Raw genomic sequence first — 18,285 nt, 5'->3', positions numbered from 1 at the left:
AGAAATTAGGCTTTACCTGAATACCACAGCAAGTTATGGGTTGTGGGTCCCTGGCTTCTGCCTCCACCCTAAGCCCCACCCAGGCTGGCCCATTAATGGCTATCCAGCACTTTGAGACGGTTCCTGACCATTAACAGTATTTGGAACAGCAATCCCAAGGAAATGTTTTTAAAATCCTGAATTGTCCTGGTGAACACATTGAATTATTAACCATCCAGCAGCCCTGCAGTATGTCTTGACAGTTTATTCCGACATGTACAATTTCATGAGAACCACGTTCTCTGGGTTGGTAATATGTGTTCCCATCAAGTGCTCCGCCCCAGCTGAGGTGATGACTGGGAAAACTCAGTAAACTTTAATCTTTAAGGAACATCTGGGGAACTGGGTACTAAGGGACATATCCCAGGGATACAATGTAGCCATGATTCCCCCAACTACCCAGCCTGGGGCTTCTTAGGGATTTACTAGAACCTTGACAGAGAGGACGGATTCAGTAGCTACAGATTCTCTTTCCAGTTTCAGGGCAATCCACTCCTTCCCAGAGCTGCTGCCTGTCAAGATTGCCCATCAGCTTCATGTCCAACAGGCCCAGGGTGAAGCCCCAGTGAGACACTTCTAGGGACCTATGTGCTCCCGCCACTGCACTGCCCACCTGCCCTGGGCCTCAGCCCGTTGGAAACATGAATGGAGTCCAGTGGACTCAAATTTAGACTCAGAAACATTAGCTTCCAGTTTGGGCAGTACTGTATATACAAATGGGTATACACAGATGTAGCTAAGTGTCCCTGGATCAGTCACCACCCCCTCTGATCCAGTTTCCCTCATCTGTAAGAGTGAAGCATCCATTTGTGGGGAGATTTGGGCATCAGAGTATATGGGTGGGACAGACAGACCCAACCCAGGGCCCACCCTTGCAAAGCTCATTCTGGATCAGATTCTGAGGAGTGCAACAGACAAGGCCTGGATGATGGAGAGGCTGTGTGGAAAGGAAGACTGGGAGGTGGCGGCGTTGAGACAGCATCCTCAATGGGGACTCAGGATAGAGGTTTTTATTCCCTTCTTCTAGAAACCAGGAAGATGCCGTCCCCCGGAGACTGCTGGAGTCTAGTGTATACAGGCCAAGGACACTGCTCTGTCCTCCGTTGTGTGAATGGCTTATCCAACAGGATTCCTCTGGCCAGGGGCTCCTGGGGTTGAGGAGAGATAGCCTGGATGGGTCTGGACCCTTCCATGAAGGTTCCGAGTCTCGGTGCAGCCACAGGAAGGTTCTGAGGAGAAGGAAGGACACAAGCAGCTTCGAGGCATCGCTACGGCTGCTAGAGGGTGCTAGCAGGTCAGGCACCAAGTGGCTGATGCTCCAGTGTGGCAGGCACATCAGGAACCAAAGCTGCCAGGCCTGGCTAAGCTTGGGATGTCTGAGAAGAAAACCTGTTTGAGCCACTGCTTTGCCCAGGGCCCCGAGAAAGTTCCCCCGTCACTCCAGGGACAAGCTCCAAGAGCCACAGGCTGAGTCTGACTGTCTAACCTCCCCAGCCTGTGGCTCCAGACTCCTCCAGGCTCCCTCCTATTTCCTTGAATATAGCAGGTGTGTGCTAGTCCAGGTAGGCCATTGCCAAAGTCCTCTGCCTGGACACCCAAAGGTTCCATCCCTGCCTTCAGATTCCTCCCAGATGCTACCCCCACGGGATCCAGTCACCCAGAGACAACATATTTCACCTCAGCCTTCACCTTCTGGCTCCTGCTTGTTTCCGTCTGCCCATCCTTCTATCTATTCTTTTGTTCATTCAGTCAACAAATACTCACTGTGCCTAACTGTGGGTCTACCCCTGTGCTAGGTTCCAGGGGCCTAATGAGGAATGAGACAGACAGAGCCTGGGCTTGTGCAGGTCCACACAGCTAGGGGACAGATGGTGTCAGCCGCCTACACATGCCTGTGCTGTTTCAGGAATACTGTAAAGGTGTGGGTGGCATAAGGGTGTACATGGTGGGGGCCTGGTCCAGACTGGGGTCCTGAGGACTTCCTTAAGGAATTGGCTACTGAGCTGAAGTTGGAGTGGACATCTCAGGGAGGCCTGATTATGGGACTTGGGTAGGTGGTGGAATAGTGTGCCAAGCCTGGGAGGTGGGCAGGAGCATTGTAGATGTGTAGCATGGCCTGGATGATTAGTGGCGGAGCTGGAAGAGATGGGGATGGTGAGAGATGAGGTTCATGAACTCTGTTTTGAGAGACTGTGGATGAAAGGAAGGAGTTCCAGGGGAAACTGATGCGGAGGAGCGGGGCGGGGGGGGGGGAATAATTTATAAAAATATTTATTTTTGTTTTATGTGTATGGGTGTTGTGTCTGCATGTATGTCTGCACCAAATGCGTAGAGTACCCACAGGAGCCAGAAGAGGGCATTGGGTCCCCTGGAACTGGAGTTATGGGCAGTTGTGAGCTGTTGTGTGGGTGCTGAGAACTGAACCTGTGTCCTCTGTAAGAGCAGTCTGTGTTTTTAACAGCTAAACCTTCTTTCCAGCCTCATAGTTTATACCCCAAATCTTTATCAGAGAGTGACCCAAAATGGGGATCGGTATCAGGGGTGCAAAGAGCCCATTAGGGTTGGCACTTACAGCTCATTGAGGCTGGACCATTGTCCCAAGAGACCCAAAGCAGCTCAAGGCTCAGCAACAGAAGGATCATGTCTACTACCCGAGAGCCTTGTGCCTCCTCCTGCAGGCCTTTGGCAAGTGTCTTCAAAGCTATGCCCAGCTCCTGCAGATCCCTAAGGAGGGCCTGCATCTGGGAGGGGACTGGCTTCTGTCCCTTATAAGTCCTTCCTTGAAGACATTCCATCTGGTCCCTCCCCATCCATCCCACAGCCACAGGAGGGACTGGCTGGGGACATGCCTCTGTGATGTTCTAAGGGTCCTGAGATGCTGATTCATGTTCACAGTACCCCCTTTAGTGTGTGGAGTTGGGCTGTGGCTGAAGCTAGCCTGTTTAAAGAGGACTTGCGTCTTCCTGCCCAGCCCAGAGTCCCTGAGGATTAGAACAGGGCAGGCCTGGTGTCTCCCCTGACTTAGACAGAACGGCTCCAACCTACTAGGGCAGCCTGGGAACCCCACCATGCTGAGTGAAGCTCAGAGCAGGACAGGGAGTGCCTGGAGCCCACACTAGGCAGTACGACCTGACTGTGCAGCCCCTGAGCTGGGGTGACCAGTATTCAGTTTGCCAGACTCAGAGGAGTGCAAACTGGGACCATCCATCAAGGCCAAAGCCATCCCACGCCGGGCAGGCAGCCTTCTGTGTGAGGTACAGCAGTCTCAGGCACCAGGGCCTGCTCCTCGTGGGACATAGCTGTGTGACCTTGAGTGTCCCCTAATCACTGAGTAGTCTCCTTTCCTCGACTGTGACTCGAGGGTGTGGCCCCTACCCTGCCCATCTCAGGCCAGTGGGAAGCGCAGGGAGGTGCTGGCAGCTAGAAATCCATATTTTCTGGTTCAGGCCATGTGCACTGGTAGTAGATGTGCCTGGGCCTCTGGATGGGCAGATTCAGGGCAGGGCTCCACTTTCGCTCCACACAGGGCCTGGCAGAGCATGCAGAGTGGATGCATCTGTGAATGAGTGTGCAGGTCAACACATCTGTGCAGGGCTGAGGAGTCAGAGTTTCTCTTGGCTTTCAAATAGGTCACCTTTAAGGGCAGGGAATCAGAAAAGGAGTTCGGGTCCAGAGTGGCCCCACTTGGCACCTCCAGGCTGGGTTTCTTGCCAACAGAGAAAGATAGGAAGATGGCTTCCTCGCCCGGGTCTCTAGAATCTCCATGCCAAAGCAGTGAGAAAGACTGAAGACAGCCTCCTCCTTGCAGTTACAGGGGAAGGATGAGCAAAGCGTCGCCAGGCTTGTGCCCGGCTCTGTGGCGATTGTTCTGTGAGGGAGGCAGGTGGGAGGAGAGGAGAGAAGTTGCCAAGAGGAGTGGGCAGTGCCATGGGGGAAGAGTCAGGAAGCTTAGGGGTGACCTTGGGGACTGTACTGGGTTTTGTCTCACATCTGGGGCTGCTGGGACAGCATAGAGACTTCAGAAGCTCAGTGCCTGCCTAGGAGTTCATCTGTGGGTGTGAACCTCGGGCTAACAAACCCCTCTGCCTGCTCCCAGCACAAATCACGTGATGCAGACCCATGTCCAGCAGCTCAGGGTAAACAAGCTATCCAAGGAGCCAGATTGGAGCCACATTATCCCGTCCCACACAGAACTGGGTCCTCCATTCATAGAGCCTGAGGGTCCATCATGTCACCTAGTAAGCAGGCTGAGCAAAACCAGGATGGAGGCGGGCAGTGTCTTCTATCCCCAGACTCCAGGGAACTTCTGGGACCAGGGACTGAATGCAGGATTTCTCCCCAGGGGGAGGACACACAGACGCACCGGGGCGTTATCAGAGCTCTCCTCCCCCATGGCAGCAGGCTCACTGCCCACATTCTGGTGCCCAAGGCCACAGTGTCTGTCCTGCTCACGGTTTCCCCAGGGTCCTGTAGCCAGGCCTACTCATGGTGCAAAGACCAAGGAGGTTCTATCCGACTCCTCCCTGCCCCAGAGGATGGACCTGAGGCCTGCTGCTGCACCGGGTGGGCAAGGGTCCGAGCCAATTCCGGGCATCAGCTCCCTCACTCGGCGGCATTGCCATAATTATCCAGCCATCCCCTTCAAGTGTACGGCAACCATAGCAACAGACAGATGTTCTGTCCCAGCCACGGTCCACAGCAAGGCAGGAGCCAAGCACAAAACTTAACCCCTTCCAGCTCAGACCGGAGAAGGCAAGACAGGAGTGGGGGGGGGCTGGGGGTTCTGGAGGCCCAGAGACCCCAGACTACATGCCCAACTTTGCTGGTCTGTCAGATGGGAACGGGGGAGTCCCGAGGGGCCGTTCATTTCTCATACTTCCTCTCTTCTGTTTGTTCTGTCTGCCTTTCCTAATCTCTTCTTCCTTCTCTCTAGCATTGGGCTTGCGGGTGGAGGTCATGTTGAGTGTGGGTCTGGCTGAGCCCTCAGAATGAAATAGTTAAAAAGCACTGGGTGCAGTCAGGTGAGCTGAGCTGGGCCCTGGCTGACACTCTCGTTTGCTGTGTGACCTTAAGCAAGTGACTTATCCTCTCTGAACTCCAGCCACTGCCTCTACATACAGAGGGGTAGATGCTGAGATTCCACAAATGTTTATTGCTTATCTATTGTCTGCAAGGCCCTGGGGAGACTCCAGGGAACAAGATCATGGGGGTGCTTACATCCCAAAGAGGTCAGGGCACCTAGAACAGGTGGGCCAGCAGTCATGAAGTGGTTCACTTTTGTTAAGGCCCCCAAGAGACCTGAAAGGGCCCTGTGATGGAGAGCAAGGCCTCGGGACAGGCCTGTGTGACAGGTGGTCAGGGCTTTGAAAAGGTAGCCTTTGAATTGCTTCCCAAACCTGAGGACAAGGGACACGAGTCTCTGGCACAGGGACTAGCCAGGGTAAAGGCCTCATGGAGAGAAGGGGTGAACATGGTTGGCTGTAAGTAGGGGGATCCTGAAGGGCTGTGGGGAAGCTGAGGAGGGGAGGACTCCGGGAGCCTAATTGTGACATAACCCTGGGAAGGTTCTAAGTGGCCTAACTAGCCTACACTTTGCCATGTGTCTCTGTGTCCTTGGCTGGTGATATCCCAGCTAGTCTGCATGACTATAAAATTGGACATCCTCTGATGGCAACGGCCCTGCTCAAAGGACAAGATGGTATGACACAAGGGGAGGAGGCCATCCCCTCATTTGTTACCAGGTTTTGCCCCAAAGGCTCAGGGCTCAGCCCATACTTAGCCCAGCAGGGCCCCACCCTGGTTAGCTATTAATGAGCAGAGTCATGGGGCCTCCTGGGGTGAGGAGCCTTGAGTCTCTGGCCCCACATCCCAGCAGCCCCAGGTCTGGCCAGACCTCTGACCCTTGTTTTGTGGCACTTAGCTTCCCCCGGCCTCAGTTTACTCTCCAGGAAAAAGGCTCAACCCCCTTTCCACCCTGGCTCTGCCTGCTCTGGCCTCCACTGAACGGTTCAGCTCCCACCACTCCTGCTGAGTGAGCTCCCACAGTCCAGGCTGAGCCAGGCATCAGGGCCTTTGCACCGACTAACTCCTGTACCAGAACATTCCTCGCTCGAACAAGTCGCTGGGCCTCTGCCACGCCACCTCCTTGGAGAGGCTCCGCGATCACCCGGTTTAACACTGAAGTGGCTGCTGTTTCGTCTCCTCTGCTGTGCATGCAAGGATTCCATTCCTCTCTTCAACCAAGGTTTCCTCTGCCTGGCACTGTCCTCGGTGCTGGGGACAGAACAGAGGACAGAAGGACAGAACAAGCAGCCCCTGCCTGCCCTTCGGAGGGCATGTGCTAGGGGAGGAGACAGACATGACAGAGGGGTGGGGCCTGTAACTGGGGGCAGTGAGGCAGAACCATAGCAGGGCAGAAGCCTGGGAGGAACTCCCTCCCTCCCTCCAGTGTGCCTGGGAAGAAGGTCACAGGTTTCTTTCTTTGCTCTAGTCTTGGCACCCTGAACGTAGCGAGAGTCTGGGGTTGCTGTCGATGTGAATGGAGGTCATTACAGGAGCTCAGGCTGGCCCAGGAGCTCCTGGGGTGGACCCACAGAGCACTGTGATGGGTTGAGGTTGAGGCTGGGCTCAAAGCACCTGTTGGAGAAACGGTTCCTCATGGGGGTGGTGAACCCGCCGGAAGGAAGGGCTTCCAGACCACTGAGGGCCTGGGAATGTCATCCCGAGGACTCCGGCAGGCACCGTGGATCACAGAGGACAAGGCCATTGGAAGGCAGGAGACCGGGTGAAGCTTCCGAGAGCCAGGGGCTGGCCGGGGTGAGGTGAGGGGTGGGGGTGACACACTGAGAGCTGAACAGTCCCTGCCACTCACACCTCTGCTGAATGGCCTTGGCCCTAGGCACCAGCTAGTAGACCACAAGTCCCACGATGGGCCAGAACCCAGGACAGAAGCCCCTGTGCTCCGGAAAGGACTAACCACCGCCATTATGTGTAAAATAAAGAGCTGATATCTGAGGGGTCCTGCAAGTGCCCAGGGGAGACTCAGCAGGTGAAGGGAGTAGGTAGAGCTGAAGGGACACAGAAAAGCCTGAAGGAGTGGCTTTGGGAGCTCAGGATGTCAATATCAAGACAAGAAACTTAAGCTGCCGGGGGAAGGTGCTCAGAAAGGAACAGAAGAGGGCAGAGGAACAGAGGCCGGGCAGTTAGCCACACTCCTCACTTCACAGACCCAAACCTACAGCCCAGAGATGTCACTTCTTCTCGCCAGGGTCACACAGCCAAGCCACGAGGGTGAGTCCCCTCAGATCTCCTACACCTGCTTGCCACAGGTGGACTTGCCTGTTTGTCAGAGGTTGGTCAGATTAGTCAGTTCACAGAGCAGGCCAAGTTGGAGATTGGTGTTAAGCTGTCAAGGATGAGGCAGTGGGAGATGGCAGGTCTCTTGTTCTCTCCTGGGGCTACGAGCCTACAGAGGAGCTGCCTTCAGATGCTGAGTCTCGTCTGTCAGGGAAAAGGCTCTCCCCATCTGTGAGGAGAGACTGACCAGAGCAAAGTTTCAGGTGAGGGTATGGTAACCCTTCCCACCTCTCTGAGTGCCCAGAGGGTACTGGAGCCTGCCTACAAGAGGGCAGGCCTGGAGCTCTCAGAGCCGTGTGGGCCCTCAGCTCTGGGTTGGTTTCCTGCCTTGAAGTCTCCGAGAGACACCAGGAGCCCTTAAGAACTGGTAAGGGTGGGCGGGGACTCCAGGAAGGGAGGAGAGTGTCCTGACAGACCCTTGCCTGCTCACCCCCATCAGAAGCTGCCCTGTTGTTAGCATGAGGCGTTCTAGATGTCAGCTGTGCTCTGAAGACACACCCTGCACTAGCTATCAGCGGCTTCCTCAGAGCAGATGGCATGTCTGCATCCTGGCATGGGAAGTCAAGAAGGCTGGGTACCCTCCCTGCTTGGACTTAATTTGTTGTAGGCAAGTGGCCTAGGCTTTTGGAAGCCTGGATGATATCTGGACCCCTGCAGATAGCTGGCATCGACCTTCCTCAGAGCTTTCTGACTTTGGTAGGTGAGGAGTTCCCAGCTATACCAGAGAAGTTTCCTGCTCTAAAGCTAGCTTCCCAACAGAGCAGGGCCCCGCTGAGACACTCTGGCGGGCCTGAGGTGGTGGTTTGTGTGATGCATGTCTCATTGACCTGGGACAGAGAAGCTGTTATGTCTCATTTCCAAATGCGTCCATTTTGAAAACGAATAACCTTAGGCCAGGGAAACATGAACCCTACCCTTGGTACCCTCCTCTTACCACAAATCCAGGCTGAACCCTAGGGGCAGGGACTGGCTGCTTTGAGGACATCTGTCAGTGTCTGCCCTCACGTCCCCTATTGGGACCCAGTGTGGGACACTTCCTGTAAGCTGTGTCTTAAGGACACCGTGAAGACCCAAAAGGGATCTCAGCTCTTCTTGTGGAAGACACATGAAAGAGAAAGCAAGAGAATTTTTGAGGAGCTGGGAATCCTGGGAGGGAGACTCTTTTTCTGCCTAGAGACCAGGGGGCTCCCTGGAGGAGGAGGCACCAAGGCGGATCTGGGAGCCTCAGCTTGAGGGTCTGGTCTCTGTGTCTTCCTGGGCCCCAGTGAGGCAGGAGTCAGGTTAGGCACTTCACAGATAAGAAAACAAAGGCTCAGCAAGCTGAAGCGATAGGGGCCAGGACAGAGTCTATCCCCAGCCTCAGCACTACCGTCCCGGGGCCCAGGGGGCAACGCCCCCGCTCACATCCCTGGCCTCTCTAGGAGGCCCACGTTTTCCTCTGGCCGAGCCTCCTCAGCACCCACTTTCACTTCCCAAAATGCAGACTTATTTTCAGTCCTGCTGACTTCCTTTGTCACTGTGGACTGGGCGACGAAGAAGCCAGCAGAGTGTTGGCCTTTCCCAATGCGCTCTTGCACCACCCAGAACTGTGGGTCTGCACTCTCCGATGCCTTCTTATTGGTGTCTGTCCCTGCTGCTGCTAGGCTGCTCTGGGCCCTGGCCACATGCTGCTTAGAGTTGATCCCTGCCCATCCGGAGCCACTGGGCCAGGCAGGACTGTGGGAGGCTGCGCCTGGGGTCTAGAGCCTGCCTTACTGTATCTTGGTCTGGTGACTTCATGTAAATCTCCCCCCCACCCAACCTCCAGTTCCTTGTGCGAGAGGAGACTCAACAGTCCTCCTCTAGCTCCTAGGAGACCCTCAGGGTTTGGTGGAGCTGAGCAACATGGAGTTACCAACTGATTCAAAGACTTTTGTTCTCAAGAAGCTAAAATTCTTCGGGGTGTGTGAGTTGAGAAAACCGGGATGAATATGTCAACTAAATAACATTTTAGAAAGCAACGTGGAATCTTCCAGAAAGATTTGTATGAAGCACAGGGAAGGGGACCCAGAGCCTGGTGCATTCTAGGCAGGCGCTGCTCTGCTGAGGCCGGCCTCCCACCCCAGGCTTGCCATGCGGAAGTCAGGGAGGCCTCCTGAGAAGATGATAGTGGCTGACTGACATGCAGGTATGACAGAGCACTGGCCTTGCAGCCGCCTAGGGAAGAGCATGCCAAGCCGAGGATGCCACGTGCAAATGCCTAGAGGCAGGAGAGCCACAGAGCCGGGCTGCGATGCAGGCTGTGAGAGTGGGAGGCTGGGGGATGAAGGCCATGCAGGGCAGGAGGCCAGAGCAGAAAGCCCCAAGGACCGAGGGGCGGGGGTAACTTTATTCTGAGGAAGGTAGAGACACAGGGGACTTTGGAGCAGGGAGCTGGCCGTGTGATTCATTTTAGAGGTCTCCTCCAGGATATAGTGAGTCACTGTGGGGCCAGCTGGGGGTCAGAAGAGACAAGAGGGGCAGAAGCTGCTGTCCCGGGGCTTCAAATAGAGGTAGCAGACAGTCAAAAGCATTTGTGGGTGGATCTGCTGTCAAGGCAGGGTCAGGTATGGATGAGGCTCCAGCCAAGGGACAGGCGGCCTTAGCTGTGCTCACCGACCTGGGGAGCTCTAGGTGAGATTAGGGAGTCAGGTGTAAACACATCTTGCCAAGAAGCCCAACAGCCTCTGAGTCAATGCAGGGTGGGGGTGTGTGTGTGTGACAAGTGAGTCTGGAGGTGAGGGGAGAGGACCGTGCCTTTGCCAAGACTTTGGACTTCCCTCTTAGCCTCCTACGGGCCAGTAGTCCCAGCAGCGCCCCTCTCATATGTGTGTGTGTGTGTGTGTGTGTGTGTGTGTGTGTGTGTATGTATGTATATGTGTATATATATATATACACATATATATATGTATGTATGTATGTATATATCATACACGTACTGCTGTGGAGTCCTGACCAGCCTCAAGCTTCCATACTGTCTCTGCCTCCTGCGCTGAGGTTGCAGGCAGGCACCGGTACTGGGTTAGCTAGACTGTGTCCAGACCTTTCCAAACCAATGATTTCAAATGACTCTGGCTCAGAGTACAAGCCATTTACCTAGCCGGGTCTTAGCCTCCCCTCCCTCTGGCCTTCCGCTCCTTGTGCCAACCACAGTCCCTTTTCCCTTACCCAGGCTGGACTTGGATGTTCCCAACTCAGTGGTCCCAGATGTAACATATCCTTTTACTTCAGCTGTTTCTCCATCTGCAAGAAGGACTTAGTCCCCTTGATTCCAAAAGAGGGTCTGTGTGTCCCCCTCAGGGATTCCTAGCTGCCCGGTCTTCTCTGCTTCTTTCTTACCTGGTGAGATCTGGGGGAAAGTGCCTGATACCCCCTCCCTGCAGTCACACCTGCCTTTAGGGGTCTCTCACAGGTACTTCCTACTGGAGGTGCAGAATGGAGGTCCCTGTGCTGGTACCCGGAGAGGAAGGCTTCCCACAGACATGGGTGAGCTACGGTGAGTCCCTCCCCTGCTCTGATCTTGCTTCCATAACTCATGTATGTTGGGTGATCTGCTCCCTTAGAGCCGGGCCAGCATCTGCCCCTAAAAGGCACATGGCGTGACTGACATGCAGGACCAGCTGAGGCCAGCCAGGAAGAGGAGCTCTGCCTGCACTTCTTCAGGTCCTGGGCCCCCCTTGCCTCAGTGGCAGGTGGTCACCCCTCTCTGGGCCAACACTTCCGTGCACCTGAGCGCCTGGACGTTTAGAGCCAGGTGATCATAGGAGCCACAGTGGGTGCCGCTTTTGCTGCTGACAGCCGCGACATATGGATCACAGGCTTCCACACTGGTGAGCTGGCTCAGTCAAATGGCCTGGTTCACACATGGAGGGCTCCAAAAACATACTGCAGTCCAGGATGGCTTTGAACCTGGGATCCTCCTTCCTCAGCCTCTGGGATGCTGGGATCCTGGGTATGTGCCACCTCATCCAAGGAACACTGGATTCTTTGAAGTGCCTTTTCCGATCCTGTCTAGTGGGCCCAGGGGTATGAGGTCAAGAGCTGACAGTCCTTGGCCGTGGTGCAGGATAAAGAAGCTGTTGCTCCTGTTTCTGGCTGGGTGGGCAGGGTAGTGCCCGAGTGTGGCTGTCTCTGGCTACTTCCTGCTCTAAGGCCTGTGTCCTGATGACTTGCTGGCCCAGATTTCTTGTCTCACAGATGAGGAAACAGGCCAAGAGTGAAAGAGACCGAGCAAGACATACATCTAGTGAGTGGCAGGCTGAGGCTCAAACCCAGCAGCCTGTCTCCATCTGCTCCCCAGACCTTGAGGGCATTTCCTGTGAGGGCCTCGGTGGGATGTAATCTGAAGCCAGGGGCCCTTGGGTCAAAGGCAAAGACCTTCCTTAGCTCCCAGAAGTCAAGAATGGGACCTGGCTGCCAATGTTCATCTGTTCCCCCCTGTGCCTCATTTTCCACCCTTGTCAACCGGACTTCCCCGCCTGAGGCCCTGCACATCCCTGCTGTGACCTGTTGTGTGGTTTTCCTCCTACCAGTGTACCCCAAAACAGAGTTGATGTGTGTGTCCTGCAGTCCCTGGACTCTGTCAAGCCCCAAGACGTGCCAGGAAGCTCTGAGAGAGTAGAGGGTGGGAGCCTTCACAGACGACATCCCGCCCATCGTGGCCCTACCTCCTGAAGGAGCCTATCGCTCTTTGCTCCCAGAAGTGTGGGGACACAGTGGATTCTCAATGGCCTTTCCGCTACCCCAAGGCCAGCTCCCCTCTGCCCTCTGCGCAGGTACTGAAAGGGAGCGCTTGGTGAGCAGAGGTGACCCTGCATGGCCTCCAAAGGTCAGGAGGTCATCCATCCATTGGCTCAGCACCAGCTGCTTGCCGATCACCTGCCCAGTGCTGACACTGGGGACATGGATGGGAGGAGGCAGAGTCAGCCGTTGCTCTCAGAATTCACAGCAAGGGATCATCAACCTAGATGCCATGGGAAGGCTCCGATGGCTGGGGCCTAGGGCTCTGTCCGGAGTGAGCTGTGGGGAGTCTGGGGGCTCCTGCAGGCAGTGGAGGTGAAGCTGAGAGCTGTCAGCCTGAGTCTCAGGAGACAGTTAGATGGATCTGAGGTGAGGGGATGCTTGTGCAAAGGCCCTAGGGTCGGAGGAAGCCGAGAAATTCCAGCCAACAATGGAGGGTCAGCGGATCTGAAACCTTCAGGGATGGCAGAGGTGAGCCGATCTAGCTTGGCTGGATCACTAAAGGGGTTTCCCGACCAAGAGGGAAGGGGCCTTGGCAAGCTTCCAAATGTCTCACGGCACAGATAGAGAAACTGTGCCTCTGTTGGGCTAGGGAAATGGACGGGTTGAGAATACGTCTGGAGGAGACCCAGGGTTAGTGCCTAGCTTCTCGACGGCCCAGGCCTTTCCGCCCCGGGAGTCGCCTGAGAAGAGGGAGACAGTTGGCGTTAGTAAAGTGCCTGCCTGAGCCAGGGCCCTGGGTCCAAGACCACTGCCTATCCCTAGGAATTTCTTCCACAAAGAGGGCACGAGGGACCTAGGGAAGTTATTTGGCTACTGTCGTGTCCAGCCTTACCATACCGTCTCATCCCAGGCCGCTGTGGCAAGTAGAAATGACAGTTGCCGTCTGTGGATGTACAGACAAAGGCAAGGAGGGGTGACGAATGTAACCATAGCCTCCTGGTTGCCACTGTAGGGCTCTACTTAGGTCACACATGATCCAGGTTATAGCCATCTGGCAAAGTAGTGAGTGAGTGGTCCTTCCTGCCGCCTGAGATCTGCCTAGCTGCTCAGCGCCCATCTTCCTTGCTGGGGATGTGGGGAAGCACTGTGATGCACTTCATAGTGACTGACTCTCCATCTGGGAGGCGAATTGTGAGGTAGGAGGCTCAGGGAGACCTCCCAGCGCCAGCCTGGAGCAAGGTTGTGGGCGTGTGGGGTGGTGGGGTGGTGAAGGCAGCTCTCCAGGGATGATGTCCTTCCGGACAGCCCAAGGACAAACGCTTCCTGAGAGGCAACTGTCCAGGGGCCCGGCAGCAGCAAGCTCCAGCAGAGAGCCCAAGGCCTCAGTTCCCCTGTGGTCTCCTCTGTTCCAGCCCACAAAGCCTGTTTCAGAGCTGGGGTAAAATGCAGGAAGAAGCCACTAAGCTTCTTCACCTCAGGGAGGAGGCCGTCTGCTGCCTGGGACTGTGCAGACTCAGGGAGGAAGCCCACCTGAACCAGATTCCTTTTTTTAAATCATGCTGAGGGCTCGAATTCAGGGCCTTGCTACATCTGAAGTCCTGGACCTAACACTGACAGCTTTGTCTCGAGGGACCAAGAACATGTGTGTTTAGTATTGGCTGAGAAGGCCAAGGTCACGGTGAGGTTGGCATAATTTGTTGAGGGCCTACTGTGTGCCAGACACTCTACCAAGTGCTTTCCCCACACCACTTTATCAGGTTTAGCGGTTCAGTTAAGGTCATACGGGTGGCCAGAGGTGGTGTAGGGCTTGAGTTGAGGAGGCTGGCTGCGGCGCCCTCACTCTTGATATCTTCATGCATAGGTGAATGACAGGCTTCGAAGGGTTTCAAGGGAGAGCACTGGCTGAGGGGGAGGGTGGTTGGATCTAGACTTAGATTTTCTGTCAATTATCTGTTCTCTCTGGGCCTCGGCTTCCCCTCTTCTGAGATGGAGAAGTTGGACAAGATGACCTCAAGCTGGGGGCTAGGCCAGCTTCGATTTCCTCCTCTCCCAGGAGATCTGAAGTGGAAGAAGTCCTTGGCTATCTAGAGAGATGACCAGCTAACGTATCTAACAAGACCTTGGAGTGGGGGTATGACCTCAGATTGAATGTCTTATTCGTGAGCCACTCCGTGGACACCTGTTTACTAGCAGGCAGGGGACTCAAGAAAAGATGCCGCACCGAGGAAGGCAGGCCGCTGAGCACAAGCCACACTGTGTGCTTCTGGCCGTGAAGGAGATTGGCTGGGTGCTTGGTGCCTGGAGGCCGGAAGTGCTCCATCCTTCCTGGGGGGGGGGGCGGGCGTGAAAGCATAACAGATACAGTGAGGCCCACCGGGTCCTGAAGGAGGCACAGGCGTTCTCTAGGAAGAGTGGCCCCAGTGAGGGGAGCAGCCTATACAAACCATAGTCAGGGCGACAGCTCACTGTGTAGCCACTCAGTGGGGTAAGGCAAGGCCTTGAGTGCCAAGGAGTCGGGACTTGGCCCTGGTGCTCTGGACTACAACAGAGGTTGTATTTGAGAAAGAGACTCTGGGGGCTGCAGTGGAGGGAAACTGTTTAGTCACATAGGACAGGCCCCTGGGCTTCGTGGCTCTGAGACAGGGCTCTTCAGGCGGCAAGAAACCCAGCCCCAAGGGATGGAGGGATATAAAAAGGGCTTCAGTATGGCTGAACCTAGGGTTCTGTCAGCGATCACTTGGAGCTGGGAGATTTTCTTTCTTTCTTTCTTTTTTTTCAAGACAGGGTTTCTCTGTGTAGTTTTGGTGCCTGTCCTGGAACTCACTCTGCAGACCAGGCTGGCCTTGAACTCACAGAGATCCGCCTGGCTCTGCCTCCCAAGTGCTGGGATTAAAGGCGTGCGCCACCGCCGCCCGGCTGAGCGGGGAGTTTTTCAATGGCCAAGCTTAGGTCCATCTTGCCTTAGCTGCACCTGCGGGGAAGATGGGAAAGGAATTATTTCTCAAGGGACGTGGGAGGCCGTGCAGGGCAGGGGGGAGAGTGACAGGTCCCTGTGCACAGAGGTGCTGCTGTGTGGTTGGAGGGCAGTCCTTGCCCAGCTCTCACCTATTACCTCCGAGGCCAAGGCATGACTGAAATGGGTTCCTCAAGGAATCAGGCCTGGAAGCAAGGGCACAAAATCTGGGGAGATGGTGTGAGTCCAGTGAGAAGGGGACCTTGGAGAATATGGAGGTGTCCTGCTCAGAAGGAGCCCAGCAGGCCCATGGACTGATTAAGGAGAGTGGATGGAGGTGAAGCCGGAGCTGAAGGCCACATCCCAACAACCTACTGGCTGTCCCCTTCAAGTCCCCAAGTGTGGGCAAACAGTGGCTCATGGCTCAAAGACTTCCCACGGCTCTCCATACCCCAGAGGTTCTCAATCTGTGGGTCGTGACTCCTTCGGGGCGAGTATCAGGTCTCCTGCATATCAGATATTTACATTACAATTCATAACAGTTACAAAATTACAGCCATGAAGTAGCAACAAAATAACTTTATGGTTGGGGGTCACCACAACGTGAGGAACTGTATTAAAGGTTCCCGGCCTTAGGAAGGTCGAGAACCACTGCCATAGCCCATTCAAAAGCCATGACCCCATTCCAAGTCATAACCTGTCTCTGGCAGCGTTTCTCTGTCTACTTCCCTGCCAGAAACCCACGGCCCCTGCTCCTTCCACCCACCCCCAAGGGACCAGGAGGTCATTTCTACTTTGAGCACACCGACTTTTCTCTCCCCTCCTTTCCCATTGTCTCCCCTCCCCTCCATTCCCTTTCCCTGTCCCTTCCTTCTCCTCCTCCTCCTCTTCCCCCACCCCTTTCTGGGGCAGAGTCTCTTTCTGAAGCCCAGGCTGGCCTCAAACTCATGGCACGCCTCCTGAGAGCCAGGGTCACGTGATGTGCCAGCAGGCTGGCATGGAGCTCTCTGGGGCCATTTGTTCCACACCCCTCAGCCAACCACGCCAAATAAACTTGGGCTTTGAAGCCAGGCGGAGCTGGGTGTGAATTCTCCTGCAGCCTGCTTGGTTGGCTGTGTGATGTTCTGCACAGCATTTAGTCTCCCCAAGATGGCACTTTCTGACCTATTATCAGCAGAGCCACATATGACATAAGGTTCCGGCAGGCCCTGGGCAGATCTCAGCATTTGTTCAATTACACCCATCCTACCTGATGTGACTCAGGCAGGCAGGGACCCATCTCCCCCATGCCTGGCACACAGTGGGGGATGTGGAGGGAGGGCCTCACCAGGCAATTTCTCTGTGCCAAGCAGACCCATGCTCCGCACCTCAGACCGCTGTGGGTGAGGCAGGGGGAGCCCTAGGGCACTACCCCATTCTGTGACGCTGACCTGGCATGCCGCTAGGTGCCGGAGTCCAGCATCAATAAATTACTGGTGAGTTCAGGTGACGGGACAGATCCAGTGTCAGCTTCCTTTGTGTCCTACAGGAAGCCTCCAGGCCCCCTTCCTCAGCCTCCCCCACTGAGGGCTCCATCTGTCACCTTGATGGCACACCCATCTGCCCCATGGTGGGATGGCATCTCACAAAGCTTCTGCCAAGCCGGCACTGGCTCCATCCTACAGATGAGGAAACTGAGGCCGCATGAAGGGGAGTGACTCACCGGCCTCACTTCTCCATTGCATCAGAAGTCTCCATTAGAAGACAGGTGCACTGTGTGTACACACACTTAGGGTTTCCTTACGGCTTCATTCCCTCCTGGGAGCTTGAGACAAAGTGTTCACCTTGTCGCTCAGGCTGGCCTCAAACTCAAGGTTGTCCTACTTGGGCATCCCAAATGCCGGGATTACGGGTGTGTGCCACCCTACTGGCTGGCTTCATTCATTTCTTCACCACGGTGAACATCAGAGATTACCGTAGACAGGACTGAGTCCCTGTTCTTCTGGAACACACATCCCAATGGGTGAGATGCCTCCAAGTGAAGGAGCAGGTGTCGCAGTGGAGGGAGCTTCTGAGTTTGGGAAGGCAGACCAAGCAGGCCAGGGGATGGAGTGCCTGGGGGACTTTTCAAAAGGGCAGAGGGGGCTCCTCCAGGGAAGTGATATTTCAATGAAACCTCTGAATGATAGTTTCAGTGTTGCCTTAAGTTTTCACTTCTGGAAAGGTAGCTGTTGGACCCAGGGGACCATGAAAGTGGGCGGAGCTTGTACACCTGACTGTGTACCACACAGTGCAGCCCAGGTCACTGCAGAAGTGGAGACCTAACCGCCCTTCTCCTGTTCCTTGCCCTGGGGACTTCCATCTTACTGGCCCATGGGTTTCCCAGGCATTTTCATCTCAGATCTCCCGCCCGACTGATGGCCTTTGAGTTTGAAATCTCAGTCTACGAGTCTCAGCCTGGGAATGTACCTTAGTAAGCAGAGTGTTTGCCTAGCATGCATATTGTTCTGGGTTTGATCCCTAGCACCTCATAAACTAGATGTGGTGGCACACACCTATCATCCTAGCAATTGGAAAGTGGAGTCAGGAAGAAGTTCAAGGTCATCCTCAGATACACAGTGAGTTTGAGGCCAGCTTGAGATCTTTGTGTCTAAATAAAAGGGGGGGGGGGCAGCTTAATGTCAGGAAGGCTGAGCAGTGTCCAGCTCACTTACTACTGATTTTCCGCACCCCGTGACTGTTTAACACACAGAAGATGCTAGAACAAATGTCCAAATGAAGGGTCGGTGGGCATAATAATAGCAGGAGCAGTTTCTCATTTGCACACAGCCCTGTGAGCTGGGAGCTATCATCAATATCCCATTTTATTGGCATTCAAAACTGAGCCTACGTCACTAAGAGCAATGTCAGGAGAATGACCAATGTTGATGGTGCGACAAGAACAGGGTGGTACTAAACACTGTAGATCTCAGTCCGACTTCATTCATTCACTCTTTTATGCATGCACGCATCCAATAGTTATTTATTAACCCACAACCCTTATCCTGGGTAGAGGGTATTACACTTGCAATTTTGGGTTCAGAGTCAACACTCTGAAAAGCCAGTGGTTCATTAGTGACCAGAAATACTTGAGTCAACTGTGGGCCCAGGTGGCTCGGCAAACTGGCAGGGAGATACTAAGATGGAGGTGGCATGATAGAGTGGTGCCAGGCCTGGTACTAGCTGCTCCAGCCCTGTTGGGGGCGGGCCTCTGTCAG

General features: G+C 54.8%; 1 long non-coding RNA gene across 1 annotated transcript; it reads right to left on the bottom strand.

Moving 5' to 3' along the window:
* Window positions 1-5,171: 5,171 nt before the first annotated feature.
* Window positions 5,172-13,218, bottom strand: LOC119087903. The gene is made up of 2 exons (XR_005091422.1): window positions 12,989-13,218; window positions 5,172-7,577 (listed from the first exon to the last, which is right to left on the bottom strand). It is a non-coding gene; the product is annotated as an uncharacterized LOC119087903 (long non-coding RNA).
* Window positions 13,219-18,285: the final 5,067 nt, after the last annotated feature.

The sequence above is a fragment of the Peromyscus leucopus genome, chromosome 4, assembly GCF_004664715.2.
Source record: "Peromyscus leucopus breed LL Stock chromosome 4, UCI_PerLeu_2.1, whole genome shotgun sequence".
NCBI lineage: Eukaryota > Metazoa > Chordata > Mammalia > Rodentia > Cricetidae > Peromyscus > Peromyscus leucopus.
This window is presented reverse-complemented; position numbering and strand designations above follow the sequence as displayed.